The following is a 26,668-nucleotide window of genomic DNA, read 5'->3' on the forward strand; positions in this document are numbered from 1 at the left end:
GAGTATAAAAACATCTTACCTATAGAGGAACAAAGATGAGAATTACATCTAACTTCTCAGAAACCATGCAAGCAAGTAGAAAGTTGAGTAGAATATTTAAAGTGTTCAGAGAAAAAAACCCACCAACCTAGAATTCTATACTCTATGAAATTATTCTTCAAAAGTGAAGGAGAAATAAAGACTTTCTCAGGCAAACAAAAATTGAGGGACTATGTTGCCAATAGACCTGCTCTGCAAGAAATGTTAAAAGAGGTTCTTTAGAGAGAAGGAAAATAATATAGGTCAGAAATTCAGATCTACATAAAGAAAGGATGAGAGTTGAAGAAGGAATAAGTGAAAGTAAACCAAAAACTCTTATTTTTCTTATTCTTAATCTATCTAACAGATAACAGTTTGTTTAAAATAACAATGTATTTGATTATGTACACTTACGCATATGTATGCTTATGTGTGCTTACATATAAGTGAAATGAATAACAGCAATGATACAAGGGATGGGAGTAAGGAATTAGGATTATTTTGTTATTATAAAATACTTATGCTACCCAGGAAGTAGTATAGTGTTATTTGAAAATGGACTTGGATTAGTTGTAAATATATATTGCACTCTAGGGTAACCACTAAAAAAGTTTTAAAAAACTGTAAGTGATATGCTAAGAAAGGAGAGAAAATGGAATCATACAAAATGCTCAATTAAAACCATAAAAGGCAGAAAAAGAGTGGAAGACAAAAACAGGAACAAAAAACAAAAGAAACAGGGGCCGGCCCAGTGGCGCAGCGGTTAACTGTGCGTGCTCTGCTGCGGCAGCTTGAGGTTCACAGGTTCGGATCCCGGGCGCGCACCAACGCACCGCTTGCTAAGCCATGCTGTGGCGGCGTCCTGTATAAAGTAGAAGAGGATGGGCATGGGTGTTAGCCCAGGGCCAGTCTTCCTCCAGAAAAAAGAGGAGGATTGGCATCGGATGTTAGCTCAGGGCTAGTCCTCCTCACAAACAAAAAAAAACAACACACAAGAGAAACAAATAGAAAACAGTAATGAATATAGTAAGTATATGTCAGCTATATCAAAAAACACTTTAAATGTCAATGATCTAAATGTACCAATTAAAAAACAGAGAACGTCAGAAGGGATCAAAAAACATGACCTAACTATATGTTGTCTACCAGAAACCCACTTTCAATCCAAAGACACATATAGATTAAAAGTAAATGGGTAGAGAGAAATATACCATGCTAACAATAATCCAAACAAAGCAACAGTAACTATAGTAATCTCAGACAGAGCAGACTTTAAAGTAAGGAAAGTTATCAGAGATAAATAAAAGCATTATATAATGATAAAGGGGTCAATTCTCAAAGAAAACATAACAATTCTGAACGTGCATGTGCCTAACAACAGAGTGTCAAACTATGTGAGGCAAAAACTGATAGAACTATAAGCAGAAATAGACAAATCCACTATAATAGTTGGCGACTTCAACACCCCTCTCTCAGAAATGGACAGATCTAGCAGGCAGAAAATCAGTAAGGACATAGTTGAACTCAACAGCATCATCAATCAACTAGATATAATTGACATCTATAGAGCACTTCATCCAATGATAGCAGATTACACTTTCTTCTCAAGCTTGCATGGAGCATTCACCAAGATAGACCACATCCTGAGACATAAAACACCTTAACAAATTTAAAAACATAGAAATCATACAATGCCTGCTTTCAGACCACAATGGAATTAAACTAGAAATCAATAATAACACTTTACATGTTTTAAATTTACATAATTCACTCTTTGTGATGTATATTTCTATGGATTTTGACAAATGCATAGAACTGTGTATACCATCAGTCATGATCCAAAAAGTTTCATCACCCCAAAAATTCCTGCTTGCTGCCTCTTTGTGATCAACCCCTCCCCACACCCCACTCCTGGCAACCTCAGATTTGTCTTCTATCTCAATAGTTTAGCCTTTCCCAGAATGTCATATAAATGGAGTCATACAATATGATGCCTTTGGGTTCTAGCTTCTTTCACTTAACAAAATACCTTTGAGATTCACACATGTTGTTGCATGAATCCATCAGGGTTACTTTCTCCCTTGTGTTGCTAAGTAGTATTCCAGTGTATAGCTATACCACAAACTGTTGATTCATTTATTCACATTTGAGTTGTTTCCAAGTTTTAACAATTAAAAATAAAGCTGAAATAAACATGCGTGTACAGATTTTTGTGTGCACATAAGTTTTTAGTTCTCTTGGGTAAATATTTGGGAGTAAGACTGCTACTCCCATATAAGAATAAGTAAACATATAAGCACTGTATATGTTTAAATTTGTTTGTTAAAAAAACTATTAAACAGTTTTTCAAAGTGGTCATACTGTTTTATAGTCTTATCAGCAAAGCATGAGGATTTCAGTTGTTCCACATCTTTGTCAACACTTGGTAGTGTCAGGATTTTTTTTTTTTTTACCTTCTAATAGACGTATAGTGGTGTTTCATTGTGATTTTACTTTGTGTTTCCATCATGAGTATTGGCATCTTTTCATATGTTTATTTACCATCAATATGTCTTTTTGAGTAAAGTGTCAGTTCAAAACTTATGTTTATGTTTTTTGAGTTATTTCTTGTTGAATTTTGTGAATTCTTTATATTCTGAATAAAAGTCTTATTTTATTCAGGTATAATTGATATATAACATTATATTAGTTTCAGGTGTATAAAATAATGATTTGCTATTTGTATATATTGGGAAATGATCACCACAATAAGTCTAGTTAACATCTGTCACCATGCATAGTTACAAAATTTTTTCTTGTGATGAGAACTTTGAAGATTTACTCTCTTAGCAACTTTCAACTATGCGGTACAGTATTAACTATAGTTATTATGCTGTACATTACATCCCCACTACTTATTGATTTTATAACTGGAAATTTGTACCTTTTGATCTCCTTCATCACTTTGCCCACCCCCCCACCCCTCAACTTTGGCAACCAGCAATCTGTTCTCTGTAGGCATGAGCTTGTTTTTTTGTTTGTTTGTTTTAGATCCCACATGTAAGTGAAATCCTACAGTATTTGTCTTTCTCTGTCTGACTTATTTCACTTAGCATAATGCCCTCAAGTTCCATCCATGTTGTCATAAATGGCAAGATTTCATTCCTTTTTATGGCTGAATAATATTTCAGTGTATATATACACCACATTTTCTTTATCCATTCATCCATCAGTGGACACTTAGGTTGCTTCCATGTCTTGGCCACTGCAAATAATGCTGCAATGAACATGCAATGAATATGAAGTCTTTTGTCAGAAATGAGACTTCTAAATATTTTCTCTCAGTCTGTAGGTTTATCTTTTCCTTCTCTTAACAGTGATTGTTTCAGAACAAAAAGTTTTAATGTTTATAATTGCTCACGTTTTGGCAGCATTTGACATTGGCTTTCTCATCCTTCAAGACTCAGTTTCAGGAGGCCTACCTGAATTAGGCTCCTCCAGCTCCTTTATCTTAGCAAATTTCTATCATATCACCCTACACATTTTCTTTATGACACCTCTCACAAACTGTAATTATTTTATTCATTTATTATGTTTATTATCTGTATTCCCCACTACATTATAAGCTCCGTGAGGAATGGGGGCTGCATCTGCTTTTTCACTAGTACTATCAATGACTAATACAGCGCCTGGCAAATAACTATGGAAAGGAAGGAAACAAGGAGAGAAAGAAGGAAGGCACGAAGGAAGAAAAGGAAAATCTTGAAGGAGAGGTCCAAGATTATTCTGAGAATTCAACTTCAAGAAACTAGCTAATTGTTATGATTTAAATGGAAATAGAAAATACAGGATTGAACAGCAACTCCCCACTTCCAGCCCACCCCCCATCAGCCCTTGGCAACCACCATTTTACTTTCTGTTTCTGTGAGTTTGACTACCTTAGATACCTTATATAAGTGGAATCATGCAGTATTTGTCCTTCTGTGAGTGACTTATTTCACTTAGCATAATGTCCTCAAGGTTCATCCATATTGTAGCATATGATAGCATTCCCTTCTTTTTTAAGGCTGAATAATATTCCATTGTATGTATGTAACACATTTTCTTTATTCATTCATCTGTTAATGAACATCTAAGTTGTTTCCACCTCTTGCCTATTGTAAATAATGCTGCAATGAACATGGGAACGCAAAATATCTTTGAGATTCTGTTTTCAATTCTTTTAAATAAATATCCAAAAGTAGGATGGCTGGATCATATGGTAGTTCTATTTTCAATTTTTTGAGGAACCTCATACTGTTTTCCGTAGTGGCTGCACCATTTTAATTACCATCAACAGTGCACAAGTGTTCCAGTTTTTCAACATCCTTACCAACACTTGTGTTTTTGACAATGGACATCCTAACAGGTGTGAGGTCATATCTCATTGTGGTTTTGATTTGCATCTCCCTGATAATTGGTGATGTTGAGCATTTTTCGTATAGCTGTTGGCCATTTGTATGTCTCAGCATCACAGACCCTTTTACAGGCAGAGTCACAGGGTCTGCACCAGCGCCAAGGGGAAGGTTCGTTTTCTCTCCTTTCTACTCCCTGACGTTGTTACTTCGTCTTATCTCCCCTCTACCAGCTCATCTCCACGTGAACACCTCAGGCTTCCGCAAGTCAGCCCAAGTGGCCCGAGTCCCAGCTGCCCCCTAGAGTCCCTTCAGAGCTTTACCTAGGGCTTGGCTGTCCCACAACATCAGGGGACCATCCCATGTAAGCAGCTCCCAACGGCTGGCTGTGTTAGGCTGACCTGGGACACCAAGCACTCTGGAGAGAAATTGAGAAGTAGAGTCCCCCTGACTTTCCCACATTCCCCCGACCTCAGGCTCCCTCCTCCCCCACTAACCTGGATGCTGCCTTAACTGAGGTGTGTACTAGAAGTTCTAGGAGCTGGAGAATCCTGCAAGGATTTAGGGGAGGGCCCAAAATGTGGTGAGCACCTGAGCTATCTTCCCAGAGAGGTGCGCTGGGGTTAGATGCCAGCTGGAAGCGGCCTTCCTCTCTCCAGGGCAGGGACCTAAATGCCACCAGCAGCTTGCCAAGCAGCATTCAGCTAAACCCGATACGCTCAGATCAATAAATCTACATCCCTTCAGCTAAGGGTCACTCAATTCCATCTCATTTAAAATCCTGAAATTCATTCCAGAGAGTCTTCCTCCACTCCCAAATACACTCCTGGAGCCTGAAAGAAAACCCAAGTGAGGATAAAGTATTCCTTCTTTCTTTCACACTCTGAAGCTTATGCTTTTGAAGCTGCTTGGGGTGGGCGTAGGTGGGAGATGAGTGGTGACTTCAAGTCTGAAAACCATTATTTGAAGGCAGAGAGAAGGCTTGCTCCCTGATTTAGATGTGATAAAACTGACTATTTGTACATAACCGGGGCTATTAAACAGTTTTGTTTTTGTTTTTGTTTTGTGAGGAAGATCAGCCCTAAGCTAACATCCTTGTTAATCCTCCTCTTTTTGCTGAGGAAGACCGGCTCTGAGCTAACATCTATTGCCAATCCTCCTCCTTTTTTTTTTTTTTCACCCCCAAAGCCCCAGGAGATAGTTGTATGTCATAGTTGCACATCCTTCTAGTTGCTGTATGTGGGACGCGGCCTCAGCATGGCGGGAGAAGCGGTGCGTCCGTGCGCACCCGGCATCCGAACCTGGGCCGCCAGCAGCAGAGCACGCGCACTTAACCGCTAAGCCACGGGGCCGGCCCGTATTAAACAGTTTTGAATGGCAATTACAGATTCTGGAACCTGAACAATCAAGAAAGAAAAATATAGAAATAATTATAATCTATCTTCATGCAAACGTAATACAAACTATCAAGTTTACCTTGTAATACATTTAAAACATTTTTATGTTTCTTATGTCATCATCTTTTTTTGCATAACAGGAAAGAAGAACAATTAAATGATGTTTAGGGAAACTTAAGTGGTAAACGTCTTAGTGAAACGCTGGGGCTGGCCCTGTGGCGCAGTAGTTATGTTTGCGCGCTCCAGTCTGGCAGCCCAGGGTTCGCAGGCTCGGAGGCCGGGCATGGACCTATGCACCACTCGTCAAGCCATGCTGTGGCAGGCGTCCCACGTATAAAGAAGAGGAAGATGGACATGGACATTAGCATAGGGCCAATCTTCCTCAGCAAAAAGAGGAGGATTGGCAACAGATGTCAGCTCAGCGATAATCTTCCTCACCAAAAAAAAGTCTTAGTGAAACATGATGGAGCAGACAAAGCACTGAGGGAAGAGGCCTATTACGGAGACTCTTACATGACCCAAAGCCCTCACGAGGTGGCCCGGTTCCCTTATACACTGGAATGTTATTGCATTGGTAATAATTAACACCACTGGTGAGTATTCAGAATCCTACTGTTAAGCAGCATAAAATTTTCCATTTCAGTGAGATTTAATAGGGCAAATTTTCTGCGTCTTTCAGAATAATTGAGATTTGAGACTGCTAAACATTTATGTATAGAAAAAACAACTCCATGAAGCTCAGAACAAAAACGGGGAGGAGGAGACTCCCTGTTTATATATATTTTTAATATGCTAATGTTTCAAGTTTGGGGAAACTGGATTTTTTAGAGGGATAGGAATTACACTAAAACTGTTGTTACTAAAAACCAACGTCACTATCCCATATTTATATTTTAAGAAGAAAAATGTTACTTTTGTGTAAATTTCTAATCTGTGGTCTGAAAACAAATTATATAAGTCAAGAAGAGTGTCTTCTGTGTTTTTTGTTTCTTGTTAATCCAGTTTTGTTTTGAGGGGGAAAAAAAAAGGCAGAAAAGCTTACTCAGTTTGGGTACCGGCTGCGTGTCCCAAAACTGGTATCTGTGTTTGGCAGCCTCATCGATATTCCTGGCAGGGCCCTGGCATGCAGATAACAGCTCCATGGCTCTCTGGATATCCTGCAACTTCTGCATTGGAATGGTGGGATTCTACAAAAGCAAAGAAACACAGACACAAAATATAAGGAAGCTGCCACTGCTCCCAAACCTGGGGCGGGTACACGTGCATCCGCCTTGGCGATTACAGCATCACAAAACGAGCAATCCTCCTCTATGCCCGGTCAGGGCCTTGGGCTCAAGTATGCTAACAGATGAAAATATAAGCAAACGTTTTGTTAAAGATAAACAGCTTTGAGTTTTAGTGGGGCTCTAAGAGTTGGGGAAATCTAACATAAATCAAACCACCATTTGCTTCAGTATCCCACCCACCTGCCAATGGCCCCCACCATTACTCATCCTGGCGGAGCAGCAAAGAGGAGTGACATGCAGTACATGCATTACTGTCACACAGCAGCCAGTCAGCCACTAGCCTTGGTTTCACTGTTAGGGTTAATGCTCTGCGGTAGCAATGTGGGGACAAAGGAAATAACTTCTAGAATGGAAACCAGGCAGAGAAGGGGAATTTTAGTTCATTAAAAAAAACGAAAGAAAGAAAGAAAGAAATCTGAATGTAGTGCTGAGCTAGGAAAGAAGTCAATCAAGAAAGGAAATCTCCAAGGATGCCTTTCTCCTGGACCACACACTGCCCACCCCCAACACTGACGCTGCTCCAGAGACAAACCTTCCAACACGAAGAACGAGCAGTTTCCACTATGAACTCAGATCCTTGGCAACCACAGCCTGTTCTCCCCAACCGAAGTGTTGGAAACCGACCTCCTTTTCAAGTAAAACCTATTCTCAGGCTAAATACCTTTAAATTCTAAAGTTCCTTCCTCAAAGCCAATATTCCTGCCATCTCTGAAGATTCCCAGCTCTTTTTTTTGGAAAATCCCTCAAATAATGTAATGCTACTCGGAAAATGAGACTATACTTGAAATAAGACAGTAATATAGTATGTAGGACTGGATGTGGAAATCAGGGAGTTTTTCCGGTATGTGAAATAATTGATTTGCTTTAGAATTGTGATGCCACACAAAGAGCACTCTTCCCTGTGGTTCAGAAGCGGTTAGAAGGAAATTTCAGAGCCCTTGGGTTTCCTGTATGTCAACACACCATGGGCACCAAGGAAAGGTACCATCGACCCTTGGTGGGTTATAAACAGCAGCTCTGAACTTCTGCTCAGTTTTGAACCTGAAGTCTGTGGTCTGGAGCAAATCTTTTACCCTGGGAAGCTTACCCGTTTCACAGTACAAAATGGGGTTTAATTAATACAGCCCAACCTGTGGTTGTGTTACTTAATGGGTTTCTTTAGGAATCTTGCCTCTAAAATGATTGAAGGAAACAAAGTACTGGAGACTAACCAGAGGCAGGTTAAAGTCTTAATGTCTCCACTTAACAAGTCTAACAGCATCGCCCAGGGCTGCCCAAATTTTTGTAAGCTGTTCATCTTATATTTTGATTGAGGTCTAAATCATAAGGTCATATCTCAGTTACACATACTAATTTAACAAAATACTTTCGCTGTTCTAATTCATCGTATTTTTAGATTTTTCTTGTTTGGGTCTCTTGTAGACCTCCAACATAAAAGGAAATGATGTCTAGCAAAATGAAATTTACACCCATTTGAACCCCCAACAACACAATCTATGAGGAAACCTACAACTTAAATAGGAACTGAGAGCACAGCATATTTCAACCAATAAGGCCTGAACATGCATCCACTTATCTTTAAAAAGGCAAAGTGGAACCCAGTCTTACAAAAATATACCTACAGGATCTGCACTGAATTTGTCATGCTAATTCTTCTTTCCTGATATTTGAGTTAAATCCTCCAACACTAAAATATCAAACTCAGACTTCTGTAACAAACGTGAATCAGCATCTTTGCTCCAAAGGAGCCAATGATATCCCAACTCCATGAAGAAGCCCTCGGAGTGGATTCTACTCGACTGAATTGGCCTCATCAGGTTGACCAGCAGTCTTTACACGAAATCACCATTCATGAAACAGTTTATCCCAATGGTCTCTATTTCCATGCTTTCTTAAAGCAGATTCAAGTAAGCACAATTCTCAAATCCAAGGTGACAAAGCAGTAAGGAAAACTCAGCTATGACAGACTCGTAAACCTATCCATTCACCTTCCGTAGGAGCACCACCTGGGGAGAAATGAATTAGTGTTAGGAAAGGTGAGCACGTCTATCAACCCCACGTTAGCATCCCACTATTATATTCCTAAGAGCCAGGCACGCCTCTTCTCCTCCACATTGCTCCATGTGAATACTTAACACCAACTCTACTCTCTACCCATTATTTTCCAAATTTAATACCTTGGAAAAAATGTCCAAGTCCCCTACCACTAAGAAGTCTCCAAGAATCCAGACAAATATCATTTTATTTTGGTTCTTGAGTGTAGACCAGAACAGTCTCTAAAGACAGTCCACTATAATGTACCGTGTCACCCAAAGCTGACATTAGCTTAAGGGAAAGAAGCCTTAGTTTTAAAAAACGCAATGGAGAAAAGCTCCCATTAAGACAATTTAGACAATTAAAAAAGAAAAGAATTTTTGTATCATATAATGCTACCAGTTCCTCCTGCCTGGGCTGGCTCTAGTTTCTTCTAAGTGACGAGAGGTGGGAGAGGGCTCAAAATGACAAGGGGTACAGAGATGGGCAGAAGCTGATGGTGATGACAGAAGCAATAAGATATCACAACTGCATGTAAGTAAGGCCGCATTTACCTGATGAAGCAGCGCTCAGAAATGGAGAGAATATCGGGCAAGCTCATGGGGGACCTTGTATGAGTTACCTTGGAAATGATGTCTGGTGGATAGAATATTTATTACCTGAGAACCAAGCTGAAAAGCTAGGGAGGAAGATTCCACTTTCTTCTCACCCCACAGAGGCAGGCAGGGAAAAATTGGGGCAAACAATGCTCCTTCTCAGTGATTCTTGGTCCTTACGTGTAAACAGGTAACACCAACAAAAACTACCTGTAAGACTCACTTCATGTGATACAATGTAAACTTTGTACAAGAAAAAAACTTAAACCCCATAAAACCTGCATCTTGCGAATAACGGCCACGGAGACAGTGCTCTGTAATATAAAAACCATTTAATAAAAATGATCTAACTATAACCTCATAACAGCCCTGTGAGATGGGGAGAAGGCATCATCCTCATTTTGCAGATGAGGAGATAGGATTATGGGGGTGCAGAACCTTGTGCAAAGGCACACAGCTTGAGAGCTGTGGGGCCAGGACTGAGCCCAGGATGCTCACTCCACTTCCTGAGCCCTTTCCACTACACCACGCATTACCCAGGACCCCAGGACAACTTATTTGGAGCTTTGCTGTTAGTGCTCAGTCGATTCCAACTCCCAGCACAGCAGAGGGGACCCCTGGCCGTTCCTGCGCCATCCTCTCACCATCGGGCACTACATCAGACAATGCTCCGCTGCTATCCATAGGGTTTTCATGGCCAATTGTTGTGGAAGTGGGCGGCCAGGTCCTTCTTCCTAGTCTGTCTTAGTCTGGAAGCTCCACTGAAACCTGCTCACCCTGGGGGCCGATATTTGAAATCCCAGTGGCAGAGCTTCCAGCATCATGGCAACACGCAGCCGCCACAGTATGACACCCGACAGAGGGGTGGTGGGTTCCCTGACCGGGAAACAGACCCAGGCCAAGGTGATGCAGGGCTGGCTTATTTAGAGCTACGACCATCAAAATATGTCATTGTACTTCTAACTCTACCCCTTTTCACTGCGAGCTGCTCACACCAAGAGGGCTCTGTGCCTCCCTGGGCCCAGCACACAAGGCCTGTGTTCACAGCCAGGGCGACTGGGGTTGGCCCACAGAAAGGGGTGCCTGCCCTCTGCACCACCACACACACGAGGCCGGCAACCTGCCAACACAGGGCCCAGCCGGACAACTTCTGCTTTGGTCTAAAATTGGTGTGTTTCTTCAGGGGGATCGTTGGGAGCTATTTCCCACCCTTCATCAAGATTGGCCACTGAAGACTGGTCCGATTCAAAGTCAACGTAAGACTTACCTGGGGCTGCTCCCGCTGAAATCTGCTGCCAGATGATGATGTGCTATTCAGGTAATTAGACAGACACCCAGAAAAATTAAAACGTGAATATCTTCTGAACTAAAAGTCATCAAAGATTAAGTGTAACTTCAAAAAAAAAGAAAAAAAACTAACGAGCTCACATGAGACTTTCTTCTAGAACTACAATCAACATACTAATTCACCGAGAAAGGGGCAAAATGCAGGCAGAATCCACACGCACACACAAGCACAGTATGTACCTCCTAGTTATTCGGGTGCCAGCGTCAGTTTGAGCAAGGCCATAAATACCTCCAGTTATAGTGGCATCTATACACAGTCACAACACAACCCTGATGACACCTCTGAGCTGCACAAACCCCTCTCGCACGCACAAGAAACCACAGAGGTAAAAATAAACCGGGCCTCTCACTTTTGAAGGCTGCTGGATTTTAATCTCCTGGGAATCCGATGCCGAGTCGGACTTGGTGCCTCCGGAATTTGGTTTCTCCTTTTTTCTCTTCTGTTTCTTCTTTTTCTTTTTGGCACCCAAATCCCCTCCGGGACTTCTGTTAGTAAATTCACAGAGGGTAAAACAACAACAACAACAAATTATTATATAAGATTAATCATCTAGAACAACACACATTATACACAGGAAAAAAAACTATGTTAGGATGTGCAATGCTGTGATTTATAAGAATAGATGTATATATTTTTGATCACTCAGATGACCAAATATATATTTCTCACATATTTGCTCTTTATCCATGGTTCCCGGCTTACAGCTCCTAAAACTTGGAATTTCCTAAGCGATGAGAGCTTAAAGGTGTCTCAAGTTAATGCGGTGACTTTTAGAAAGATGGGGGCTGGTTGCCAGTAGAGCCAACCATGTGATTAGAGAGTGGGAACTTTTAGTCCCAGCCCCCAACCTCCAGGGAGGAGAGAAGGGCAGGAGAATGGCCAATGATTTAATCAACCATGCCCATGTAATGAAGCCTCCATAAAACCCAAAAGGAGAGGGTTCGGAGAGCTTAGCTGGTGAAGACGTGGAGGTACTGGGAGAGTGGTGCACCCAGAGAGCATGGAACCTTTACGCCCCTTCCCACGTACCTTGCCCTATGCATCTCTTCCATCGGGCTGGTCCTGAGTTATATCCTTTTATAATAAACCGGTTATCTAGTAAGCATAATGTTTCTGAGTTCTGTGAGCCACTCTAGTAAATTAATCAAACCCAAGGATGGGGTCGTGGGAACCTCTGATTCATAGCCAGTCGGCCAGAAGCACAGGTACCAACCTCGGCTCTTGACTGGTGCCTGAGGTGGGGGGGTTGGAGGGGGTGCAGTCTTGTAGGACTGAACCCTTAACTTGTGGAATCTGATGCTACATCTGGGTGGACAGTGTCAGAAATGAGTTGAATTCTCTGACACCCTGCTGGTGTCCAAGAATTGCTTGGTGTTCTGTGGGAAGCTCCCCCTCTACACACACACATGTTGGAATCGGGTCCAAGAACCCAAAACAGGACGTAAGCAGGGAATGAAATTTAGTCAGATTAGGAAGTTAACGGGACAAGTAACTCAGAAGAATATTAGCCTACACTCAGTCATACTGCAGGGTGCTTAGATGTCAGTTAAGCAGAAAAATTGTGGCTATAAACCATATTTATAACGGAAGTCAAATAGCCTTCACAGTTATCATTGCTCCATGGATCTACTTTATCAGCCTTTTAAGAGAGAGATACATGTTGCAAAAAATTCCATTATAATCATCTCTCGGGTACAAGAAACCACTAATTTTGACACCACAGAACCAAAGAAAATGCTTCTCTGCAGAGGGAGGAATTCTTTCTGATAAAGACTTTTACAAAAGAGGCCGGCCCCGTGGCGTAGCAGTTAAGTTCGCATGCTCTGCTTCAGTGGCCTGGGGCTCACGGGTTCAGATCCTGGGCACGGACCTACACACTGCTCATCAAGCCATGCTGTGGCAGCGTCCCATATACAAAAAAAAGGAGAGGAAGACTGGCACAGATGTTAGCTCAGCGACAACATTCCTCAAGCAAAAAGAGGAAGATTGGCAACAGATGTTACCTCAGGGCCACTCTTCCTCACCAAAAGAAAAAAAAAAAGATTTTTACTAGAAGGATTAACAATTAAAAAAACTCTACGTGAAAAAAACATTAACTGGTAAAACATTTCCGTTTGGAACCCTCGTCATCCGATGGCAATCATCTTCTGAAAGAGCAAAAGGAAAAAAAATACACAAGGAGACTTAAATTTTCCATTTGTTTGGGTCTACTCTACACAGTATTCCCAGAAGGTAAATTAAAATTTAGAGTCAGAGATTATTATTACATTATTGCCTGATGTAGGGAAAAGTGATGGAAACAATCAGTTCTGTTCTATTGTTCTCAGTCATCTCTATCTGTCCCTATTTTCTTTCTTGAATTTTTACTTAATTATCAAATACATATTCATCACACAAGACACAAATGTCATTAATATATATTAACAGCCTTATAACATTGTCGCTCAAAGGCAGCCAATAGTTTTTCTGGTATATATTCTTCCAAAATTGTCTTTCTTCTCTAAGCATGCCCTCGTTTTTACTGTGAATAAGTTTTAAACAAAAACTGAATCTTAAACATACTGTTTTACAACTTCCTTTTTTTCTCCTTCCACTTAACAACGTGTCTTGAACGTCTCTGTATCTTTTCAAGATATATTGAGCTACTTCATTTCTTTTTAGCAACTGGATAGCATTCCATCGTGTAAATATAGCATATTTTATTTAACCCTTTCTATATTAAAAATGCTGCAAAAAAATATTCTGATACATCTTTGTGCATTCATGCTAATAGGTCCAAAGGTAGAAATGCTAGGTCAAAGGGCATGCACATTTTTAGTTTTAATGGATAATTAAGACTGCTTTACTAAATACTGTACCAATTTCCATTCCATCAACAGTAAATCAGTTTCCAGTTCTGCACGGTAAAGAGCATGGAAGTTGCCACTCCATCCTAACAACAAGTAAAAAGCTGAATAGACCGAAAAGTCAACAACTCTTCTTGGATCCGTAGAGAGAGAAGGATGCAGGGCAAATTGCCGCCCCCAAGACTGGACAGACAGAGATGAAAACAAGGAGTCACAGAGTGAGAGGAGAGACTCACGAGTGGAAACTTCTGTGGGAACCAGTGCCGGGGTAGGAAAACCTGGACTGTAACTGATGAACTGCTGTGGGTTGAGTGTGGGCAAGTCTGAGAGTTAAAAACTCCAGGGGGACCTGGTCACAGGGGTCTCCCACACTTTTGTGAGTTTTACCTCCAGGAGCTCAACCAGGTGCTCAGAGTAAATATTGGAGAAAAATCCCTTTGTACTTCTGGCAGCTGGAAGGCAAGAGGATTCATTTTGAAATAAGTCAGAGTGCTCTGTTCTTAACAAGGCTTGCCCCCAGGAGAAACTGGTTAACCAGAGCCTAACCTGCTGGAGTGTTATCAGAGTCTACTTGACCTGCAGAAGGGAAATACCCAACTCTAGCCAGCTCTAGCCATCCTGTCCCACCTACGGGGGGAAGAAAACTAAGAAGCATGTGTGAGGTTCACAGTCCAGAGGCACAAATTCACTAAAGACTGGGACCTGATCATAAATTATGGAACGCTTCCCCTCCCCCCAGCACCTCACCACATGACTAAAGGCCAGTTTGCAGAAGTTCCTTTTACATGGTACATCATGTTCAGCTATCAAGAAAAAGTTACAAGGCATACTGAAAGGCAAAAACACGGTTGGAAAAGACAGAGCAAGCATCAGAACCAGCCATGACAGGGATATTGGAATTACCAGACCAGGAATTTAAAACAACTACGATTCACATGCTAAGTGCTCAAATGGATAAAGCAGACAACAGGCAAGAACAGATGGGCAGTGTAGGCAGAGAGACAGAAATCCTAAGAAAGAACCAAAAAGAAATGCTAGAGGTAAAAAAAAAACTGTAACAGAAATGAAGAAGGCCTTTGATGGGCTTATTAGTAGATTGGACACAGGTGAGGAGAGAATTTCTGAGCTTGAGGATATAGCAAAGGAAACCTTAACAGAAACCACCAAAGCTGAAAAGCAAAGAGAACAAAGACTGAAAACGCAGAGCAGAACATGCAAGGACTGTGGGATGACAGACAAAAGGCACAACATACGCGTAATGGGAAAATCAGAAGGAGAAAGAGAGGAGGAACAGAAGAAATATTTGAAACAATAATGACTGAGATTTTCTCCAAATTAACTTCAGACACCAAACCACAGATCCAAGAAGCTCAGAGAACACCAAGCAGGATAAACACCAAAAAAACTACATCTAGGCATGTCATTTTCAAACTACAGAAAATCAAAAATAAAGAAAAAAATCCTGACAGAAGCCAGAGGGGGGGAAGAAAACACCTCACTTACAGAGGAACAAAGAACAGTGAACAGGAACATCAATTTCCCTACATCTTTGCCAGCACTAAAATATTACCATTTTTTCCATCCCTGACGGTCTTACAGGTAGAAAAAAATCTCATTGTAGCTTTAATTTCCCTTTATTTAATCAGGAGTGAGGCTACACATGTTTTCTTATGCTTATAGACCATTTATATTTTTCCATGAATTGCTCATTCATATGCTTTTTTTATTAGCTGTCTTTTAAAAAAATTGATTTATAGGGGCTCTCTATAAAAGCATGGATAGAACTTGTCATTTATTAAGTATTTACTTTGGGCACTTTAATCTCATTTAATCTTTGAAATAGCCTTATGAGAGAGATTCTACGTTATGCTTATATTACACTGTCTAGTTTGTTGTCTATTATTTACATTGCAAATACTTTACCCAGTTTATTTTTTAGCTCTCGGCTTTATTTATGGTCTCTTTTCCTGTACAGACATTTAAAATTTTTATGGAGTCTAATATTTAAAATTTTCCCCTTGTGGCTTCTTGGCTTTTAAATCTTGCTTAGAAAGGCCTTCCCTATTCCAAGATTACCTAAACATCTTTCTATACTTTTTTCCCTATTAATTTTATGTCTTTTGGGAATAAAAAATTTAGTCTTCTAATTCATTTACAATAAAATGTGTATATTGTGAAGTACTGTGTCCCTACTTTTCAAAAATATATTATAAATACAAGAAAGCCCTATTAAAACTATTACAGGGGTCACACTGTATTGTCCAAAGACTAATAAGCAGATATAATCAAAGAGGCAGACATGCCTGCTTATTGGATGCAGTTACGTAGTGAGGTCCTCTTTTTGCCAGACACTGCTCCAAGTGCAAGCAGTTTCAAAACATGTCCAAAAATTCTGATACTTCTCCCATTGAAAAGTGGGATTTCTTCCCCTTCCCTTGAATCTGGGCAGCTTGTCACTTGCTTTTAATGCAGCAGAAGTGACACTATGTGACTTTCGAGTCTGGGTCACAAAAGGCCATGCAGTTTCCACGTGGCTCCCTTGGGATGGTCATGCTGGGGGCAGCCAGGAGCCATGGAGGAGGTCCGACTGCCCTGAGATGACAGCTGGAAGACAGTGAGGGAGACAGTGCAGCTGAGCCCAAGGCAACCTCTGAGTACATCTGCATGAGAGACCCTGACACCAAACCTCTTAATCTCAAGTTTGTGTGCCCAATGCACAATAAGCCAATCACTGAGACAGCAGTGTTTGGAGGTGGAGAAAGGTTTATTGGAATTGGCCAAAGTGAGAAGGCGGGAGGATAGGTTCTCTCAAATCTGCCTTCACAAGAGAAGAAAGCAAGGGGTCTTTATAGAGCTAAGGGGCTTGCAAGGAGGAGTTTTGAAGAAACAGGGGAAACCCATGTTTCTTTCACTCCGGATAAGCCCCTGGGCAATCAGACTTCTGGGCCTCAAGGCAGCTGGGGGCTGGTTATCTGGTGGTCCTCACTTCCTTAAAGGCACGCTTTTTCTTCTGCAAAACAAGCTCATAAATCCTTGTGACCCTTGAGTTACTCCTCAGGTTAAACAAGAAAACAGCAAATTAACAAGAGTAGCTTCTTTTCATCTGTGTCTGTGTTGGGAACCAGGTCAAAGGGTAACCATGTTCTTACTGAATATTTACAGTAACCCTCAGGTACCCTGCTTCAACCCCAAGTGAGAAACGGCCTTTTCCAGCTTCTGACCCACAGAATCCGCAAGAACAATAGAGCGACTGTTGTTCTATGTCACCAAGTTTGTGGTGATGTGTCATGCAGGGATAAAAACTGGAATGGAAATTCGGCACCTGAAAACGGAGGTGGTCTGCGACAAAAACCTAAAACATGTGGCTTCAAGAGCAGGTGGAAAGACCCTGAGGAGACTTGGCAGAAGCCTGAGGGCCCAGAGGCGGCTGTTGGTGAGGGCACAAAGGAAAATAAAGGAAATATATGGGAAGATGCAGGGAAGGAGACTCTTTGTTATGTAACAGAGGAACGGTTCATAAAACTGTAGCCAGAGATAATGTGGAAAGTAGAAAATGTACCTAATGAGCGTGATGATCTAACTAAAAGGATTTCTGGGCAGAGGGTTGAAAGTGTTGGCTTCTCCCAGCTGTCTGAAATAAAATGAAAGAGGAGAGATTAAGGAATGAGCTATTCAGTTTTTGAGTGGAATCTGGAGAAAATATACACCCAGCCTATAACCCAATCTATAAACTTGCTAGATTCAAAAATACAACTGTTCCTCAACCCCAGCATCTCCAGAAGGCAAAGCATTTGCACATTAAGAAATGGCCTCAGTGTAGTGGTTCAAGTTCGGCGCGCTCTCCTCCGGCAGCCTGGGTTCACGGGTTCAGATCCCAGGCGCGGACATACACCACTCGTCAGCCATGCTGTGGTGGTGACTCACATACAAAGTAGAGGAAGGCTGACACAGACGTCAGCTCAGGCTTAATCTTCCTCAAGGCGGGGGGGGGGGGGGAGCAATGGCCTCAGGGCAAAAAGTCAAATCTGGGGTGGAGCTGTAAGACCGTTAGTCAGGGCCTCAGGAAGACCTAAGGTGGTGCCTCACTGACCATCCCAAATAGACAAAAGGCCTTCTAAGTTTCTGAAGGATGCGTCCTGTATATCCTCTCTCTAAACAACGTGGCTTCTAAGAACCCTTAGGTCATTGGGCCTCACAGGGAAGCCAAGGGAGAGAAAAGCTTACCTCGAAGACATTTGTGGCGGGGGCTTTTGTCTAAACCCATGACATTTTTGAAAGAATTACCTTGAAAGAGACAGAGCAGAACAAAACAAAAAGAAGCCTCTGGAACCCAGCCTTTCACAGGCAGGAAGCAGATGGAGGTTACTCAGGTGCAAACTCAGTTTTCTTTTAGAAGGATGACTTAAAGGTGGAACCAAGGGCCCCAAAGACAGAGGCAAGAGCCACGGAGAACAGCTCCTAAAGGGTACGCGTGAACTCAAGTCAAGGATCTGGCGACATGTTACTGGCTGGAGTTCAGAAGTGCTGTGGACCACTGACTGCTGTGTGCTCTCTGTTTCCCCCTTTTTGAATGGAGACATCTATAGTGGCTCTCCTACATCTGTCCACCACTTCACAATGGGTGTGTGGGGAGCAGACGATGTATCTGCTCAGTTCATGGATATTCATATCAACCTTGAGGGGCGTCATCCATACCTAGACTTGGTTTAGATGATGCGATCCTGGACTTCAAGCCTGCGCCTAATACATACACCAAAACATGACATGATTTTGGGGACAATCTTAGGGAGGGTAAATGTATTCTGCATGTGGGAGAATATAAATAATTTTTGGCCAGAAGATGGACTGTGGTAGTTTTCAACATGTCCTCAAATTTTTTAAGACTCCTTCCAATGAAAGATGGAATCTAGTTCCCCTCCCCTTGAATGTGGACAGGCTTGTGACTCACAACCAATCATTCACAACAAATGTGTCAATATGTGACTTCTGAGTCTAGGTGAGAAAAGGCCACACAGCTCCCACCCACTTCTCATAGAATGTTCTCTCCGTCAGAAGACCTCGAGACCCGCCATGCTGGTGAGGCCACGTGTAGGCATGCCGGATAAGAAACAAGCTGAGCTCCGGCCAAGGGCCAGCCATGTGAGTGAGCTACCTTGGGTGTCCACTCCAGGGAAGCCTTTGGTTGACTGCAGCCCCAGCTAAAATCTGACTGTGACCACATGAGGGACTCCCAGCAAGAACCCCCTCCAACTGTGCCCTTTCCAAATTCCTAACCCACAGGATCTGTGAGTGTTAATAAAATGGTTGTTGGTTTGTTACACAGCAATAGTTACTGGAACATAAGGATACAACCACAAACAAAGCAAAGTCCTGTCCTGTGGAACATAGAGTCTTAAGGCAACAGATAACACACAGATGGGAGGTCTACAGGAAATTAAATGAGACAGGGCCTGTAAGTGTGTAGCCTAGTGGCTGGCATGGAGTAAGCCATTCAATAAATAATAGGTACTACTATTATTACACACTTAAGCATGTTGTTTCCTCTGCCAGGACACCCTTCTTCTTCACTTCCTGGTGAACTGCTTGTCATTCAAGATTCAGGCTAAGAATTACCTCCTCCTAGAAACCTTGCTCCTCCCCTAATCTGAATTAGGTGCCCCTAACTCAATGATCCCCCTGCCATCTGAGCATCCTTCCATCTAGCACACTCTAAATTTGGTGTTCTTATCTGCTTTTTCCATTAGAGTGTAAGCACCTTAAGAACAGAATGTCTCTCAATTCTCTATAAAATGTGTGAAATAATAGAAAAATATATATATTGGTCCTCTGCCCCTGCTTCTGGCACAGAGCTCCTAAAACCCTTGGAATTTCCTGGTTAACAAGAGTATCTTTTGCTCTAATGAGGTGACTCTTGGTGGGCTCCTGGATGAGGGTTGATCACCAGAAAGACCAAGTCATGATTAGAATCTTGGAATTTTCAGCCCCACCCCCCATCCTCCAGAGAAGGGAGAGGAGCTGGAAATGGAGTTAATCCTTGATCATGCCTACACGATGAAGCCTCCATAACCATCCCGAAAGTACAGAGTTCAGAGAGCTTCTGGGTTGGTGAACACGTGGAGGTGCTGGGAGGGTGGCGCGCCTGGAGAGAGCACGAAAGCTCTGCGCCTCTTCCCACAAACCTTGCCCTATGCATCTCTTCCATCCAGGAGTTCATCTGCATCCTTTATCACATCCTTTTACAATAAACTGCTAAACAGTAAGTAAACTGTTTTCCTGAGTTCTGTGAATTCAAATTAATCGAACCCGAGGAGGGGGGCATGGGAACCTCCAATTTATAGCCAGTGGGTCAGAAGCACACGGGACAACTTGAACTTGCAATTGGCATCTGAAGTTGGGGGGGAGGGCAGTGTTGTAGGACTGAATACTTAATCTGTGGATCCGACACTATTTCCAGGCAGATAGCGTCAGAATCTTATTAAATTGTAGCAAGTCAATCCTACAGCTAGTGTCGCAGAATTGCTTGGTGTGAAAATGCCCCCACATCTGGTGTCAGAAGTGCCGTGTGTGTGGTAGCAGTGTGAGAGTAGAGGAGAAACACAGGAGGAGACCTGGGTTTTTCCCACTCAGATGTGTAGCAAACAGTCGTGCTCACCAATATTTCTGAATCTCCTCTCCTGCGGGCACTTGAAAGTATGGGGCATACACTTCATGGCCCCCTTGATGTCAGGCACGGGCGGCAGTGTGCTCAGCAATGGAGGATGAGTAGAAGGCACAGGTGTCCCTCCCAGAGGAAAGCATCTGAGAGCCCTTACACTTTCCTCTGTGCTGACTTCCCTCACTTTCCTTCCAGCTGAGCCCTACAGCCTTGACAAGATGACGGCATCAGGAGGTGACAGAGCCTCCTTCAGCACAGGCAGAGTCCCCTACACGCATGCAGTGTAGGTGGGAGACAAACTTTTGCTGACTCATGCAACAGAACTGTGGGGTTGTTTTTTTACCACATCATAACTCAGAGTATCCTAACCCATACAAAGTGCTGGTCTTATCATCCAATACCTAGGTCATAAAGAGACTCCTCTTTCTGTCGGTTATTCATGTATTAAAATCATAAACTTTCAAATTCAGAATGGATAATTCATTCCTCTGGGAAGTCAAAATAGGAAAGGTACGTTCAACAAGGAGAAAACTGTTTAAGAGACAGGCGCTTAGCTACAGATTCATAGTTCCCTGTTCCTAATGCTAAAATAGAAAGTCGTGCTCGTTTTCGGAGACACATTAAGACCCCGCCAAACGGTACCCTAGAGGTCTACAAATAGTAAGGCATTCCCACCCCCAAAATGAGCAGTTTATATTCATCAAATCTGAGTAGAATCCAATCTGCACTATTGTGGTGTTTATATTTAAAATCATCTGGTGGCCCATAAATATCTGACTAGCAATCGGACTTAAACAAATATATCACAGCCAGATCCTGGAGCTCGAAATATGCCATGGGTAGTATGGTTTTGTGCTTGCTCTGCTTTGGGAGTCTGAGTATTTCAGGCTCTCCTCCCTCCATGCTCCCATGGCTGGCACCCTGGAAAGCAGCAAACTTGCTGTGCTGTGATTACGTGATTTATGTACGCATTTGTGTCGGGGTGTGGGGGATACAGAAGAAAGCTATTCATCCTTGTATCCCTAAGCTCTCTAATGCTTCAGTGCCTGACACTAGTAGATTTCTATAACAAATGTTTGTTGAATGAATGAGTGAATGATTCTGGCTCTTGAGGGGGCTCCAATCACATACTGCCAGGTGGTAAAACAGCTCTGAAAGCTACAACTCTCTCTACCTGGGTGGTGAAGCCTATTGCAGCCTAGTATCATGTATTTATACCTGCTCAGCACTGTGCTGCGTGCAGGGAGGGTCGCAGTAACTGAAGTCATTGAGGACATGCCCTTAGGTTTGCAACCCAGGGAATCATTCCTCGCCTGCCTCAATCCTTTAACTGCTGCTGGTTATGGCTTTTCTAGAAATCACTCGACCTCAGAGCTTTTCTGTCCAATACACCCAGTGTAAAATATCTCCAAATTTCCAAGAAGCTTCCATCCAGAGGGATATAGACCAAGAGGTTAGGAATGGTATGGATGCCTATCCAACTGGATGGAAATATATCCACCAATGAAGAATCCAGGAATTTTTGTCCTGAGTGTGACCTCATTTTTTTCTAAAACAGACAAATTAAATTCATGGAAGCTGGAGTGAATAGAGAGACATAAAAAATAAAAACAGCAGACTATCTCACCCAAAATTCCTTAAATATGTTCATAGCACCTATCCTGTAACTTACAGGAGACCTGCACAATGAAGTGTTCTGTTAAGTTACATTGTTGGAGTTAATTGATAGTACACACTAACCTCTCATTCAAACTGTATTATTAAAATTATACTATCTTATTTTGGTAAAATGGAGAAACTGCAATCATTTTTGTTAACTCTAGTTCACCAAGGCATTTTTTTTTCTTTCTCTCCCTCTCTCATCTGAACTTTAAAAACAAACTGACAGGGACCTACACTGCTGATGGGAGTGCAAACTAGTGCAGCCACTATGGAAAACAATACAGAGATTCCTCAAAAAATCAAGGATAGAACTACCATACGATCCAGCTATTCCACTGCTGGGTATTTATCCAAAGAACGTGAAAACACCAATGCGTAAAGATACATGCACCCCTCTGTTCATTGCAGTGTTATTCACAATAGCCAAGACTTGGAAGCAACCTAAGTGCCCATCAAGGGACGAATGGATAAAGAAGATGTGGTATATATACACAATGGAATACTACTCAGCCATAAGAAACAATGAAATCCAGCCATTTGTGACAACATGGATGGACATTGAGGGTATTATGCAAAGTGAAATAAATCAGAGGGATAAGGTCAAATACCGTACGATCTCACTCATTAAATAGTAGTAATAACAACAACAAACAAACACATAGAGACAGAGAATGGGTTGGTGGTTACCAGAGGGGAAGAGGGGAGGGAGGAGGGCAAAAGGGATAATTAGGCACGTGTGTGGTGATGGATTGTAATTAGTATTTGGGTGGTGAACATGAGAACTTGATGTAATCCATGCAGAAATAGAAGTATAATGATGTACACCTGAAATTTATACAATGTTATAAGCCAGTGTTACCGCAATAAACAAAAAATAAAATCAAAAAAAAAAAAGTGGCAATAAATTAACCATCCCCTCCTCCAAACTCCCAGACACATGTCATCATTATATAATGATGAGAAGCAGAACTCCCCAACCCTGGAATGAGGAAGAGCTACTTTTCCATTTCCCAGAAGCCTCCAGGAGACGAGAATTTGGGAATGGGAGCTGACGGGGTACACCTTCACACTCACTAGGGTAACAATAATCGAAAAAGGTAACAACAAGGTTGGTGAGGATGTGGAGAAATCAGAACCCTCGTATCCTGCTGGTGGGAATGGAAAATGGTGCAGTCACTGTGGAGAACAGTCTGGCAGTTCCTCAAAATGCTAAACATAGAGTTACCACAGGACCTAGCAATTTCACTCCTAGGTATCTACCCAAGAGAAATGAACACACACATCCACAAAGAAACTTGTACGTGAATGTCCATCCATAGCAGCATTATTCATAACAGACCAAAAGTGGAAACCACTCAAATGTCCATCAACTGATAAATGAATAAAGAAAATGTGGTGTGTATATATATATACACACAATGGAATATTATTCACCAATTAAAAAAATGAAGTGCTGACACATGCTACAACATGGATGAACCTTGACTTTAGGCTAAATGAAAGAAGCCAGTCACAAAGGACCACACAGTGTATGACTCCATTTATATAAAATGTCCAGAATAGGCAAATATATAGAGAGAAAATAGATTAGTGGTTGTCAGGGGCTGGGAGGATGAGAAGGGTTGGGAGTGATGGCTAAGGAATGCGGGGTTTCTTTTTGGAGTGATGAAAATGTTCTAAAACTGATTGTGGTGATAATTGCCTAACTCTGTGAATGACTAACTGTATACATTAAATGGGTGGATTGTAGGGTATGTGCATTATACTCAACAAAACTGTTAAAAAAATTGACAGGTGAAATTCCTATCCCCGGGGGTGGCAAATGATGTTAAGGCCCCAGGAGATCAAGAGTTGGCTATGGCTGCCTAGTGAAAATCTGTGCTCAAGAAGACTCTTCTTGGAAATCCATCGAAGAAAAACTGACTCAGACTCTCAGGGCTTGAGGTCGTTTACTGAATCACTGAACTTTAGCCATAGAAATCACACAGCCCTTTTATAGAGATCTCTTGGTCTTTAAGAACTGAAGTCCACTTCCTGCTTCCCCAAGAATTCATATGAAAGATCCACAACAAAGAGCCTCTCAATTTCGCTACCCCAGGAAGGACAGATACTTTCGTCTGTGTCTAGAAAGAATCTCTGCCATATTCAAGCCCCAAGTGTAATCTAATAAACTCCTTCTCGCCATGGAAATGTCAAATATTTAATAAGAACATCCAGCAAATCTCTTTGAAGTGTCCAAGGATTCAACAGACAGGACTTGATGGAATGAACAAAGGAACATAGCCATGTAAACATTTTACGGATGTTCCAGGAGAAAACAAGAAAGGCAGGGACTCCAGCTGCTCACAAAATCCATCCCCTCTTTCTCCCTGGGCTCACAGCTGGACTATATCTCCCAGCTCCTTGCAGTCAGGGATGGCCGTGTGACTGAGTCCTAGTCGGTGGGATGGGAGTAGAGGTGATGCCTACCACTTCCTGCTGGCCCAGAGACCCTCTTGGGTGTGGTCCTCCATGCTCTTCCTTCCTCGGGCTGACTGGACACAGGTGTAGGATGAGACACTAGAGGGACGGCAGAGCCACGTGATGTGAGAAACCTAGCCTCTGATTGACAGAAGAAAGGCAGGTCCCCTTGCCATCCATCTGAGCACCTGTCCAAGACTGTCATATGGATAAGAAGGAAACTTCCATTGGATTCAGCAATCACACGTTGGGTGATTTTGCTATTTGTTATAGCAGCTTAGCCTATCATAACTAATACATTAATTTTAAGAGCAACATCAAAAGAGCTCAATTTATGGTATGTGAATCCCAAGACACAATTTTAGACTTCATAGCATTCCACCAGCGAGATCATATAGCGCCTCCCCACAAGAACCATTAGTAATTTGATATAATTACGTTATACTTTTTCCCCCTTGATTTCCAATTTCCTGCACTGAAAATGGTGAGATTATAGGTGATTTTAATCCTCATTGTATTTTCATGCATTTTCTAAATTGTTTACAATAATCACAACACCTCTGCAACTAAAACCTTATTAAAATACAACAGAGCTCAAGAACAGACAAACAGATCAATGAAATAGAACAGACAGACCAGTGCCAACCACGGTATACAGGACCCTGAGACATGATAATGATTACATCACCAAGAGTAGCAAAAAATGAACTTATTTTAATAAAAGTATCAGAAAAATTGACTTCTTATATGGAAAAAAATAAAATTAGTTTGCAACTTCCCACAAATTACAAAAACAAATTCCAAACGAGTTCAAGACCCAAACTTGGAAAACAAAATCTTAAAACTGAAGGCAGGGCTTTTTGGCAGTTTCATTAACATCTCCCCAGTGTCTAGAACAGCGTCTGGCATATGGCAAATGCACGAGTAAATGTCTGTTGAATGAATAACCAAAAGAGTAAGACAATAACTCCATAACATCAGTGAAGGAAAGAATTCCTTAAACAAGGACCCAAAAGCACAAACCACAGGTAAGAGATGATAACTTGACTACATCCAAGTTAACTATTTTGTGGCAAAGGGATTACAAACAAAATTTTAAAACTACAGAACAAGGGAAGATATTTATAAAACACATGATAAAGTATTATTAATAGCCAGAACATACAAAAAGTTCTTTTTCGCTTCACATTTTATCTCCAGCTTAGTAGAGAGAGAGAACATAACATCTCGGTCAGGATGCAGACATTAGCTAGAGTCTGACCACCTGGTTTTGAATTTCTGGCTCCACTACTTTCCAGCTGTGTGACTTGGAGTATGTTACTTAACCTCTCTGTGCTTCAGTTTCCATAGCTGTAAAGGATGAAGTTCTCAATAAAGAGTATTACAACAACTGTGAGGATAAAATGAGCGAATACATACGAGAACTTAGTATAATAGTTGGCACATAGAAATCACTCAGTCAATGTTAGCTATTATTATGACAGTCCTGCCTTACTTTTTTTCGTATAACTTATTGCTAGCTAAAATTGTATTATTTATTTGTTTGTCTTCCTCTAACTAGAACATAAGATCCTTAAAACAGTGTTTTCCTTTGTATTCTTAGCACCTAAAACATATAAAAGGTCCTCAATAAATATTTTTTGGAGGAATGAGAAATCAATAAAAAAAATCACTAAGAAAAAGACAAAAAACTGACAGAAGGACGGGCTGAGGATATGAATTAGCGCGTCACAACAGAGGAAACCCTAACAGCCAAAAAAGTTAGGAAAAGACGCTGTACCTCACCAGCAGCAAGGAAAATTAAAATAAAACCACCTAAGATTCGACTTTTTATCCACTGATCTGCCAAACACTTTCAAGTCTGATAATATTGGAAGAATGTGAGGAATGCTCATATACTGCTGGTGACATGTAAACTGATACAACCACTCTGGAGAACAATGTGGCACTGCCGCCGCCGCCACCATCACAGCAGCTAACACTTCAGCGTGCT

The 26,668-nt window shown here is 41.7% G+C and overlaps 1 long non-coding RNA gene across 1 annotated transcript in view; it reads right to left on the reverse strand.

Annotated features, from left to right (window-relative positions):
• Nucleotides 1–6,836: 6,836 nt before the first annotated feature.
• Nucleotides 6,837–26,668, reverse strand: part of LOC131402826 (uncharacterized) — a 35,141-nt gene continuing 15,309 nt past the window's right edge. The window contains exons 2-3 of the long non-coding RNA XR_009219002.1: nt 11,402–11,537; nt 6,837–6,975 (exon numbers count right to left, since the gene is read on the reverse strand). This is a non-coding gene — a long non-coding RNA (uncharacterized LOC131402826). The remainder of the gene's footprint in view (nt 6,976–11,401; nt 11,538–26,668) is intronic.

The sequence above is a fragment of the Diceros bicornis genome, unplaced genomic scaffold (genome assembly GCF_020826845.1).
Source record: "Diceros bicornis minor isolate mBicDic1 unplaced genomic scaffold, mDicBic1.mat.cur scaffold_283_ctg1, whole genome shotgun sequence".
In the NCBI taxonomy this organism is placed as follows: domain Eukaryota; kingdom Metazoa; phylum Chordata; class Mammalia; order Perissodactyla; family Rhinocerotidae; genus Diceros; species Diceros bicornis.